At 36.2% G+C, this 13,427-nt stretch overlaps 1 long non-coding RNA gene across 1 annotated transcript; it reads left to right on the top strand.

The window, feature by feature from the left end:
* Positions 1-4,858: 4,858 nt before the first annotated feature.
* LOC113055686 (uncharacterized) lies at positions 4,859-12,988 on the top strand. Its single transcript, XR_003277559.1, has 3 exons — positions 4,859-4,944; positions 5,088-5,145; positions 12,571-12,988. It is a non-coding gene; the product is annotated as an uncharacterized LOC113055686 (long non-coding RNA).
* The last annotated feature ends 439 nt before the right edge of the window (positions 12,989-13,427 follow it).

The following is a 13,427-nucleotide window of genomic DNA, read 5'->3' as shown; positions in this document are numbered from 1 at the left end:
GCATTCCTATTTATATTCTGTATATACTCTACTCAATACTGTATATAGCAACGCCACTGTACATTCTGTATATAATAGTTTCACTTACACTTGCATTTTTATGTATATAAAACAATATATTCTTGCACTTCTGGTTAGATGCTACAGTAACTGCATTTCACTAGCTCTGTACTTGTACTCTGCATAATGACAATAAAGTTGAATCCAATCTAATCTAAAAAGAACATCAGACTAGAAATTTGATTAAATCTACTTCCAGGGTCCAAAATGCAAGTAAAAATTTTATTAAATGAACGAATGAATGAATGAATGAATGAATGAAATCCCTTTTGCACCTTCTGTAGGTTTTGTGTAAATTCATATTTTAGAATTATATAAATTAGATAGACATACATTTAAGATATTTTAAAAATATGTTTGTGAGTTTATTAGTTTATATTAGTAGACTTGTAAAAAAAAATAATTAGTCATTTTAATTTTCTCATTTCGTCTGGTTTACACCATCAACTTTGTGATTTTTAAGTAAAATTTTAAGAGGCACATTGAGAGGATATTAAGTATGCATATATTCATATAGGAGGCCCAAAAGGAAAGGGAGTGAGAAAAAGAAGAAAAGTGGGCCAAGAGAGAGAGAAAATGAGGATTAGACATTTGTATTATTTGCATTCATCTGTTGATTTATCTCGAGAGCTTTCAATATTCCGCAATCACACATAAGTATTTGCAAAGTGACTAAATCCTACATCACTTATTTCAGCACTGCAATTACAGGATCAGTGCTATCTAAACATTTATCCACATTGCATTAACACTATAGCTGATTTACCTCTATGCAATCTGTGTGTCTTTTAGCTGGATCCAGTGACGACTGGTGCTTCTCGAAAAGAGTGTCATGTTCATTTTCTTTTATATATATATATATATATATATATATATATATATATATATATACTGAACATTTCAGTTATATCTTTGCATCAAATAGCTTCGGAAGATGTCTTTGAGCCATAACAGTCAGCAGCGGTTCAGGGGAAGTGCTTTCTTGCTAAAAAATATGCATAGCCTTTAGAGGGGGGGTTCTGCTCTGGCATCTCAAAGATAAATCCAACATGGGGCTTAACGTCTCTGGGCTCACCACGCTTGCTTTGATCTTCCCTTGCAATTATCTCCGCCCTCATCTGTGCCACTTTCAAATGCCTAATCAACAAATCCATTTGACTCGCCATTTTGATTGCGGTAAGGTGGCGGATGCTCTCCAGGTCTTCTCGAGGCACTGCGGAGAACGGGTTTTGTGCGAGACCCAAAAGCCTCAGATTTTGCGTACAGACACATGAAAAGCCCCGGCGTTCTTTTAGAACTTGAAAGTTTGTACACCACAGGAACTCTGATGTCGCACAAGGATTTTGGAGAAACAGCTAAATACAGGACACTTGTACATGGAAGAGAGTTCATTTGTATGTTATTTACTTTTGTACTATATAGTTAAAAAAGACACTTTTGGGGGTTATCAGAGGATCTAAGTATCTCAGAAATGATTTTGATTAGCGATTAATCCAAATTAAGCTGAAAGTGAACTAAAAACCTTTTGACTTGACTTACATCATTATCTGCAGATAAGGACAAACTAGCACAAATTATAAGGGATCCAAATCATTATAAGTCAAAAACAGCTGATTTTAACATCCAAAGTACAACTACAATTATAAATGTGTTCAACAGTACAGAATTTCACCAGCACCATGTTTTTTATTTTTTTTATTCCAGAATTTGACCATGTTGATACTTTTTCACTGAATAAATGTAACTGTTTTCACAAAAGCAGGTTTAAGTTCACTGCTAATTATACTAGGCAAATACTAGTAAGTTTTGCACTCACAATGTAAAGCTATTTACTGCCTGGTTTAACTGGATTGTGAGTGGTAAGTGAATAAGATGCAGGGATTAAATACCACAAAATATTGTAACAGTTTGGAAAAATGAAAGTATGAGTGTGTGTGTGTGTTAGCTGTGTATATAGCTTGTTTGATATGATCATTGCATGTTGGACTTAAGCTCCTGTGTGTGTGTGGTAACACAAGGCATCATGTTCTCTCTGCCTGTGCAGGCACGTTTCTCTCTGCAAGGTACTTGGCATCCACCCTTTACTACCAATGCCAAGTTGAAATGTTGGTGGGAAACACACACACATTGAGACACATGGTCGACACAAAAGCTAAATGAGTTGACACCATTGGCTGGTAAATATAGAATTAATATTACTGATTCTGTCTCATGATGAGAAGTCTCGAGATCACAGCTTGTTTGTTTTTATCTTTGTCAATTTCCTCGCACGCTGTGGCTCATTTATTTTTAAAACTTGCAAGGAAAGGAAATGTCACATAAGATGGAGTTTTAACAGTGCAGTCATGTGTTGATGCCCTGGGAGAGAAGGAAAGAAAGTGAAAACGAAGGCAGAAGAAGAAAAGAAAAAATACTGCAGTGTGACACTCACAAGCACACGCACACTCACACACATACACACACACACACACAAGCATCTCCCAAAACTACCCACACACACATGCAGGATACAGCAGTATACTTTCAGTAAAATAACACATCCGAGCGTGCTCAAAGCACTTCACCACCCACAAATGAACTAATCACCTTTACAGAAAAGCATGAATTTAACACCATAAATTAACATAAAAAAAAATTACATAAAGCATGCAAACTACTACAAGGACACAGAAAAAAGCTCATGAACATTCAAGCTCTCTTGGTACTGTGACGGATGTCACTGGATGCCAAATAAAGTCACAAGACTTTGCAATGAAATTAATATTATATATATATATATATATATATATATATATATAGGCATTTTCTAACCCTAACCCTAACCCTAATATTATAATATCTTAAAATATAATATATATATATATATATATATATATATATATATATATATATATATATATATATATATATATATATATATATATATATATTACTATGTTTTAGTGCTACATAGGTTTTATCCAGTTTCTGGAGTTCACATCCACATATTGAGTAGTCAAGCTCTGACAGTGACTCCCCAGCAGGCCTTTTATAGTGATACCAAGTGCACTCAGGACTTAAAGGCTTACTCTTTTTCTTTTACCGATTATGGACATAATCTAATGACCTTTTGAAGAACATTCCTGATCAGTGACTTATGAAAGAAAATCCTGTATTGTGTTACGGCTGGCTGAGTGAGCTGATGTGGGAATACGATGCCCACAGATGGTTTACTCATAAGAATCAAGAGGTGATTTAGACAAATTCCTGTCAGAAAGAAAATAGACTAGATTTTTTTTTTTTTTTAAACAGTTTATATAATTCATTTTGCTCCATCTGTTGTGAGCAACGAAGCCGCCCAGAAGATTTTATTTGGACTTTCTTCCATTCACAATGGAAATTTTGCTCATAACCTGGCAGAGTTTCTGAATGACCACCCTGAACTGTCTCAAGGAGAAGCAGGTTATGTTTTAAGACATGAGAGTGTTTCCATTCCACTGTAGTTTGTTACCGTAAGTGATTCAATGTGTACAAACTGCAACTTTTCATTAAATGGTTTATAGAAACCAATTACATAAACTTTTTTTAGATTCTTGAAGTTAAATATGAAGCATGCAATTTATTTCAATTTAAAAAAAATTAATACTTTATTCAAGGTACACTACTGTTTAAAAGTTTGAGGATGTAAGTGTTTTTTTTTTTTTTTTGCTCACCAAGCCTGCATGTATCTGTTCAAAAAATAAAGTATAAACAGTAAGATAACTGTAATATTATTACAATTTTAAGTAACAATGTTCTATTTTTAGTATATTATGAAATGTAACTTATTCCTTGTGATGAAAAGCTGAATTTTCAGCTGCTATTACTCCAGTCTTCAGTGTCACATGACCTTTCAGAAATCATTCTAATATTCTGATTTGATGCTAAAGAAACATTTCTGATTATCAGCGTCGATGTAATGCTGGGTAACAAAAGCAAGATAAGGGGGATTCAAGTGCAGAGTAGGAAACAAAATGGAGTAAAACATGATATAACATAAAATAACATGGGCAAACATGGGCATTTATTTGAAATAGAAACATTTTGCAACATTATAAATGTCTTTACTGTCACTATTGATCAATTTACTGCATCCGTGCTGAATAAAAGTATTAATTTATTTCATAAAATAAAATTACTGACCCCAAACTTTTTGATCAGTACTATATTAATAAGCAGAGACAACTACAAATAAAAATGTAAATATAAAATTATTTGACATTCTATTTACGCCAGTTTTTGAACACAAAATCCTTTGTCTTAACCAGTTTCCATCCACCATTAAGTTTACCCTTCTGTTAGAGACAGCTGTGAACATTGAGTATAAAAACCAGTTTAAACCTCGTAGGAAAACAGTTTGAAAACAATCTCTCTTTTGTGGTACAGAAATTACACACTTGACCTGTAAAAAGCTATTGCGCTGCTTCCACTAATTAAACCATATAAGACAAACAAATCATTGATATCAGTCATCTAATCATGATTTTACAGCATACAGCAGAAGCTGAAAAGCTTGATAAATGTAATTTAATATGCAAATGAAAATACCCCATGTTCTAGCCTGATCCTCATTCTACCCTGATGTTTTTGTCCCAGTAAAGCAGCTGGTTCACACAACATCATAACAAAATATCAAGAGCTTGACTCCATTTAGTTTTCATTTTTGTAGTGTCTCATTTAGCCACATGTTACTGAGATGAACAGTGGATACACAGAGTTAATCTTCAAAGCACAAGTTTTTCCCCCCGTCTCCCCTCCCCCATGCTAGCGCTAGTCTTGGCAGCCTCTGGGAGCTCGCAGTGGTAATACATCATCTATATTTTAAAGCTTTTGGTGGAGAGAAGGCGGGGGAACCTCCATCTTAAGGTACAGCAGGCTTCTCGCTGACCCAAATTCCTCTCATAGTTCACAAAAGCTGAAAAGAAGGAAGATGAAACCATGTGTCTGCTAGGAACCACCCCGGCAAAACACAGGTTTTTGATATGTATGCGTTTGTGTCTCCTTAGCAGGTTTTAGCCCCATCCGTCTCTACAGAGAGATCAGGCGTTATCCTGGATATAAATCAGGGTGAGTGACTGACAGCTATATCAGGCAATTTAATCTATAGCGCTGAAGCTTCGAGTTAGCAAACACTTACTAGAAATGGTACTTAAAGATGTCGTTCGTGCTGGAAATATTAATAAAACAATGATTCCCAACAGAAACCTTTTAAAAACCGACACTTTTGGCTTCCATGTAACAAAATCAAATGTAAAAAAAGTGTCAGTTCCACTGTTTTGATTCATTTGCATGAGCATTTCAATTCTACACCATCAGAAAGCAAACCAGCTACACCATCAATGAAAAAAATATTTGTATTTCATGTTCTGCTCTTACAAAAAATAAGTTCATTCAAGTTTTATTTGAACTAAAAATGAGAGAATGTACTTTTAATCGACTTTTTATATACTCATCAAAATATACTTATATATTCTACTAAAATATACTAAAATATATTCTTGGCTTATGCTGCCAAGTATACAGAAAAGTCTAAGTTCACTTAACTTGCAGTAAAACAAAACTCTTAAAAAATAGTATAGGCCTAATTCATAGTGTACTTTCAGAAACTAAAACTAGAAATATATACAACTAAATTTTAATATAATTATTCAATATATTCAATATAGTTGCCATAAAAAAATAAAAACTTTAGATGGAAAATAGTAATGTAATCAGAATTTACTGTTACAATGAAAGTACACTTAAAATGTATACTAACTAAATAAATTTTGTCAAGTATAATACTTCAAGTATACTATGACTACATTAATACTACTATATTTGTATAATAATATAGTGCATTTGATTTATATTAGTATGCTTGCAACAAAATAAAATGAATTTGAAGTATACTTCTTTTTTGTTGTTGATGTTTTTGTTAATAAATTGAATTGCTGTGCTTTCTTGATAGCTGTGCTTTTCTTCAGTAATTTGTTAGAAAGTACCAGAATCAACTCCTAATCAACAAATATTCTTCTAAAAAAATTGGTTCACTACACCTCACATCCAAACATATGGCCAGCTTCGATGCTTTTCCCCATCATTTGTTGAATTCATGGGCGTAGGTTTAGGGGGGGACGCTAGGTACTAGTCCCTATCAATATTTTGAGATGACAAATTTGTCCCCACCAATATTTAGCAAGCTCCTTTGAACTGCTATTTGGATCTTTGCACTGCTATTTGGATCGATTCTAACGGCCAGGACGACGACAGTACAAGAAACGCCGTAATTTGATTGGCGGCAGGGTATCCGACAGGCTACACGCGCGGGCCGGAACTACTTTTGTGCTTGCACTAGCAGCGAGCGGGTGGTTTGTGTGCGCGCGCATGTTAACGACTCCAACGTTTAGTTACAAGGGCTGTCTCTCTGCCACATACAAAGGCCAGAGTAAAAACATTTGAATATTCCGGGTTTTTTTGCCCCTTTTTGTACTTTGTAGATGCCACCCAAGAAGAAGAAAGGGGACATAAGAAGCTTTTTCATAAAGCAGAGTCAGAGTGTAAGTAGGCAAAATAACTAGCTAGCCACAAAACAACTAGCAGTAGTGACTGACCAGGCTTTCAAATGCATATTCTGTGGAAAATAGTATTAACTGGTGATAGTATTACCCAGCTAGAATGCTATGTTAGCAAGTAACTGAATGTCAATGAGCCTGTAAATTGAGAGTGCATTTTTGAGATTATACAGTTATACTAAATCACCATTAAATCACTGGTATCTTGCAACAAAATAATTCCGGGGGGGGGGGGGGGTGGATGGTTTAAGCTGAGACCAAACCTACGCCCATGGTTGAATTACTGCTGCTATAGAAAATATACACACTTTGGATTGCAGGTGGTTTCCGAATAAGTTGCGGGGTTTTGCACTCCCTGCTGTTTTTACATCCACTGCACTAACCACCTCCACCTCTTCCCTTGCCATTTCTTTTCTGAGTAACCATGAATGATATGGATCTTCACTGGTGGGCTTCAATGGGAGTATTGTCTTGAAGGGGGGATAAAAGAAAATAGACTTATCAGCATATTTTCCTGCAACAGAGCACAAAGTCTATCAAGTCAGACAGTAACAGCAGCCCACATTCCCCAGTTACGCTGTTGGAAAAACAAGTCTACGATATCTTTCCGGACAGCTGGAAGGTGGGAAAAAAGAACCGTGGTTAATCAAATGAGTGCAGGCGCTCAGAATCAAAATATTTTAGTGTGAAATCTAATGAAGATCAGCAAGCGCTGCTTATTTTTGGTTTCAGAATGAGGCGTCTTGTGCAAATAGAGAACAAAATGTCTTAGCGTGAAGTGGAGAGTAAAAGTGTAAATGAGATTCAGAGCAAAGGGAAGAGAAAATGTGACAGGACTTGTAAATTAGTGAAAAACATCAGTAAGATTTGTGGTGCTATGCTGAGACTGCTATGCAGAATTGCCTCAGCACACATCCTGTTGTGTTTTTCAGTGCAGTTTTACACACAAGCGTTTGGCCAGGATCATTAGACTAAGTGCTTTGGCAAAGCGACATGATGCTGTCACCCTGCTGGAAATGTCAGTGTGTGTGTGTGTGTGTGTGTGTGTGTGTAATGGAGACTGACTCACCAGTGGGGGGAGGAAACACACGCCTCTCATCCTTGACCTTGAGACTGTGAACAAGTCTGAGACTCACATACAGTACACACACTTTTAAAGGCGGCAGAAAACCATAGGGAAGTCATTTTCTTTTAGTTTCTGCTAAGGGTTCCGGGCGGCCCGCTGACAGCCTCCATCTGAAGGCCTGGTGTGAGGAATTGATTCCTGATGGGTCTTATCACTTTGGTTGAATTAGATTTGGAGATTAATCCATCAATACTTGCAGCGTTCTCTCTTTTCACTCTTCATACTTGACATTTTCTCTGAGAGTTTTGCTTTCTTTCTAAATATCCGTCTGTGGAACGATAACCTGAAACATAACCATATTTTTTGTTGCTTAACATTGTGTATGTATTCACCCAAGATCTAGATGGTAGAGTATGTACAGTATTATGCATCAAATGCATCAGCTTCACTCATGAATATTAATTAGATGATACTATGCATCGTATTACAGCTTTGTTCATTTAGTCATTAATGCAAAATAAACTTTGACAGGGTGATGTGAAGCAGAGATTCACTATACCACTCTGCAGAGGTTTATTTTACAACAATGAATTGCTGATTTTACATTATCTCACTTATTAACTTCTAATTTATTAGCACGTAATATAAACAAATGGCAAATTCAAGAAAAGCCTATTTCTTCATTGAGAGTAAAAATAAATGTATTGTGGCTTTATAGCATAATTGGTTATTTTTATATTTTTATTTTCTTACTCTGAGGCAGAGTATTTCAGAGATCTGTATAATAAAGCCTTTTGGTTGCTAGCTTCCTGGTATTCATCAATTGCGTTTTACATATAAGTATTATTATCAATATTATTATTTTTATTTTGGTCCATAAATTAAAAGTTAATAACTGTTAATAACTCAGCATTCTCCAATATAGCATCCTTTGTGTTCCATGGATGGAAGAAAGTCATATAGGGTGAGACATTTTGGGGAGAACTGTGGCTTTAGATTGTACACAGTTAATGAAATAATCCAAAGTGCTGTATTTTATTTTATAACAAGCCTCATGGTGTGGGCTACTGTGCCACATTTGTATTCTTCCTCCCCCTCTCGTGACTCATGTTTCTTCTCAGGCATTACTGGAACATAAATATGCACACAGACATCCCACAGGAAGTGTGGGTGTACTGCCAGACCTGGACAGGTTAGAACATCTCTTGAATCTGAGGCGAGACCCTGAGTAGAACACGAGGCAGCTCAGAGTGGGTGTGCTGTTTCCTCTCCAACTTTACTCACTACCTCATATTCATTGAGACACAGCTGGATAAGAGAGATTTCCTCATTTAAAGAAACTCACTGGAATTAAAGGAATAGTCCACCCCAAAATTTCAATTCTTTCATAATTTACTTAACCTCATGCTTCTCCAAACCTATATGACTTTCTACTTCCATTGAAAAAGACAAAAGAATATATGTTTTTTAGAAATGGTTTTGTGTACATACAGTTAAAATCAATAGACAGAAACTTGCAGAAATTCTTCAAAGTATCTTATTATGTATTCCGGAGAGGAAACAAAGTCATACTGGTTAGTATTCCTCCTTGTACAGACTCTGCACCGGCTGTGTGAGGTGCTGTCCATAAGCAGACATTGACATGAGGTGCTTTTTCACTTCCTCTTAGCTCTTATGTCTATGAATCACGACGTCGCAGCCTTGAGCGAGGACTTGAGAACTTCATACAGCACAATATGTCAAATCGAGACTGCTCGGACGCTCTGTTTGGACAGAGATATGAAAGCCTGGAGGTGTTGCGAGGTGAAGGCTGTCCTGAAATATCCCCTGATCTGTACCCTGGAAAGTCTCGAAACCACAAATCCATATATTCTGTTCTTGTGCTGTAAATATAGAAAAGGGACCATTTTTATCGACAGGTGATTGTATTCACAGTATATTTGTATCAATGGTTATAAACTGGTGGGGCGTGATCTGTCTGTTCTAGATAAATATATATTAATAAATGCAATTTATATATATATATATATATATAATTTTCATTTATGAGACTATACAGAAATATTTTACAGAAAATGGTTAATGCTGTTGCGTCAGTGTTTCTCAATGGCTGAAGAAGGAACGGCAAAGTTCATGTTTTTCTCTCTTCTGACCAACATAATCATTATCTGTATGTTTTCCTCTTAGTCATAGAAATGCTATTCTGCTCCTATTGGGGCAAATGGGAATACAAAATTATATGTATTGCAGTTTCTGTTCATCACTGAAATTTAATCAACTATGATGACTTATTCTGAGAACCCCAGAAATGTGAAAAGAGTTCATATTGGCCCAGAAGTAAAACCAGCTGAGAAGCACTGTTAACTCATTCTGACATACTCCATAATATATGATAAAAAGCTAGCAAATAGCAATAACATCAAAACATTTTAATGAAAACTTCAAAGGATCTGGGTCTCTGGGCCCTGCACTCTGCTCATTGGATGATGTTGTAAAGAGCAGCAATGATGTGACTCACTGCCTAGATACAGCTCAACCAATCAAATCCAGAGCCATGGTTTCCTTAGCAACAATGTCAGAGCTCACTCTAAATGAAATGAGTCATTCCCATGAAAAGCAGGAGCACAGCAAAGTTCTGTGCCATTCATTGTTCATTTCCAAATGTCACTCAAATCTGGAAAAACTAAAACCAAACACACTAATTAGCTCCCAGCATGCAACAATAGCAATCAAAATGGGCAAGCGACTGAACCTCACATCCGGTAGTGTGGACAAGACACCCATTAAACGAAAAGCTGTGAACTGGCCCAGTGTATTGAAGTAAATGACAAGCCAAGTTTGGGCTTTCTTAAACTGGTTCCCTGTTGAAACTTGCTGTCATTGAAATGCAATAATGAACAACTGAAGTGAAAAATGGAGCCATGCTGACTTTAGCTCTACTGAATGACATTGAGTGTCTCTACCGCTGTAAAGAAGCTGAAAAGAAGATTAGAAGAGGCGTAAAAGTATAGAGAATTATGGGCCACTTCATACATTTTTTTGTCATCAACAGGATCTGCAAGGACCGTGTGTGTGCAGCCGCATACATTTGTGGAAATTAACTGCATTAACTGGTGGTGTGGTTACTAGCAAAATGTCAGTGAAATTTCTCAGGTAAAAAAAAAAGGTTAATTTTCTACTTTTTATAGAGTAGCATGAATTTGTGCTCTGCATTTCACCCATCAAAGTGCACACACACAGCAATGAGTAGTGAACACACACACACAGAGCTGTGGACAGCCACCTACAATCCCTGCCAGTACCAAGACTCGAACCTGCAACCTTCAGGTTACAGCTAGTCCAGCTCTCTAACCATTAGGCCACAACTGGCCATGTATAAAGCACAGATCATACGGAAGTCTCTTAAAAAGTCTGTCTAGTCTGGTCAGTCTAGTAAATTCATGTGAAGAACTTGAAAATTCATGAAATGTATGTGGGTAATTTTTTTAACCTTCACACGAAACTCCCAATCACACAGATTTTGTCTGCCAAAATGTCCAAAACGTCAAATGTGACTGATTAAAAAAAAAAAAAAAAAAGAGTCAAAGAAGCTGAAAACCGGCAGTAAACCCACAAACAATTTTTTGTTTATACAGTTTAGTTTTTTGTCTTTACCTTTATCCTTTATTCTTTAAATTAAGTATTTCATCATGTCATATAATTTTAGTCAGTTTTAAGTCATTTTTATGGCCTGTTCACTACAAGAATTATCATTATACACACCAACACACAATAGCATTGTTTATTATAATCTGACAACTATGTAATCTTCCCCTTTAGATACTCATGCTCTTTAAAATTGGGTGGATTCTCATTGGCCATCCCATTTTTATTAAAGTTATTATTATAATTATCGTCCTTGGTATGAACGGGCCTTTGCTCAAAAATTTAAATTAAATAAATGTTTTATATATATATATATATATATATATATATATATATATATATATATATATATATATATATATATATATATATATATATATATAAAGATATGCATAACTCTCTGGTGTCCACTACAAGACAGGTGGATTTTCCCAAGCTATCAAAAACAAACAAACAGAAAGCTAGAATGTTTTGACAGTGTGTGAGCCGAAACGGCAAGCGTAAAAGCAAAGTATACCTCAGGCTCCCGGTGTAAGTTACTTATGGAAATTAAATTGCTGTGGAGGACACCGATTTAAAAAATCCCTGCTACATGATGATCAAGTTGTGATGTCACGAACTTACAAACTTCATTCAACTTAATTTAGCGTAAATTCTTTGATTTTGTCTCTTCATGCTCCATCCGTCACGGAAAATTGTACAAAAATAAATCAAATAAGATAAAAAAAGTGCAGTGCTTCAGGACATTGCAGACAATCGTTAATCATGAGGAAAGTTTGCATTATGATCAACTCAGATAAACATTCTTGATTGTGGTGTCATGATCTGTTACAGATAACACAAACGTTTGATTGATTTCATTGCTATCGAAGCCACAGGCAATCCATGATTCATTTAGTTTATGGAACCCAAGGGTGGGCTTCAATCGGCAAGCTCTTGGATGACGCAAAATCTTCTTTCCTCGTTCTGTCAGGGCTTGTTCCTTATGTAAAAAGTAGTCTGACATTAACAGTGTGACATTTTTCTTTGCCGTTTTTTGCGTGGGGATTCCTGAATGAGTGATTTCCTTTGTCAGGAGCACATGTGGGCCGTGCAGCGTGACTCACCTTGTGCAGACAAACCTGTCAAGCTGCCTTCAGTAAGAACTAAAATCGCCATGATCTTTTCTTCCCGCTTTTTCTCTGAATACCACATGGTCCCCTCCCCCACTCTTTCCTTCCTCTGCAGGGAGCTGCTATGGGAAGCGTGCGCGAGAGAAAGCCCTTTCACCTACATTCAGCTCAGCTTGCTTAATGTGGCTGTGCAGCATGGGGCGGTGCAGGGCCGTGATCGCTGTGATGTTTGAGTGCTTCCTAAAACGCTTACCACTAGTCCATCTGTGCGGGCTGCTTATTCAACACTACACATGCATTCCTGTTTAGTTGAGCCCTGCCTCAAAATAACCAAAATGGTTTGAAACATAGTTGCCATTGCTCTGCTTACGACAGTCTGATTATTGTCTAATAATGTGTTTAATGAGTCAACCTATTTATACTTTAATGTTTGAGTCATAACATTATCATATGCTTTAACAGTGTAGTTGCAGCTCTCCCGAATGTTATGCATTGGCTAGTCTCCTAAATTATGTACCAAAATAAACCGTTGCCATGGAAACCATAACCATTTTTTGTTACATGAGCGATGAGTCTATGCAGTGGCCAGTTCTCTCCATTAAAATGTCTCACATGTCACGATACATCCACTAATCGGACAGCAACATCATTACAAAGCACTTAGTTTTGTTTGTTTGCTTCTGTGATTCTGAAATTCTGTGATTTTGTCTATTTTTACACAGTGTTGGGGATCAAATAACCTAATATAGGGACTCTACTAAAAAAGATTAAAAAAGATAAAAAAGAAATACAATGATTTATTTCAGGCTTTGAGAAAAATGTATATATTTCTGCAGCAAAATACTTACACTTAAAATGTTTTTATTAGGGGCCAAGCACCGAAGGTGCGAAGGCACCTATTGTGTTTGTTGGCGTTATTATTATTCTTCTTCTTCTTCCACCCCAAGTCTATGGTAGCCCATAGAACCGATT

Source organism: Carassius auratus, chromosome 36 (genome assembly GCF_003368295.1).
Source record: "Carassius auratus strain Wakin chromosome 36, ASM336829v1, whole genome shotgun sequence".
In the NCBI taxonomy this organism is placed as follows: Eukaryota; Metazoa; Chordata; class Actinopteri; order Cypriniformes; family Cyprinidae; genus Carassius; species Carassius auratus.
This window is presented reverse-complemented; position numbering and strand designations above follow the sequence as displayed.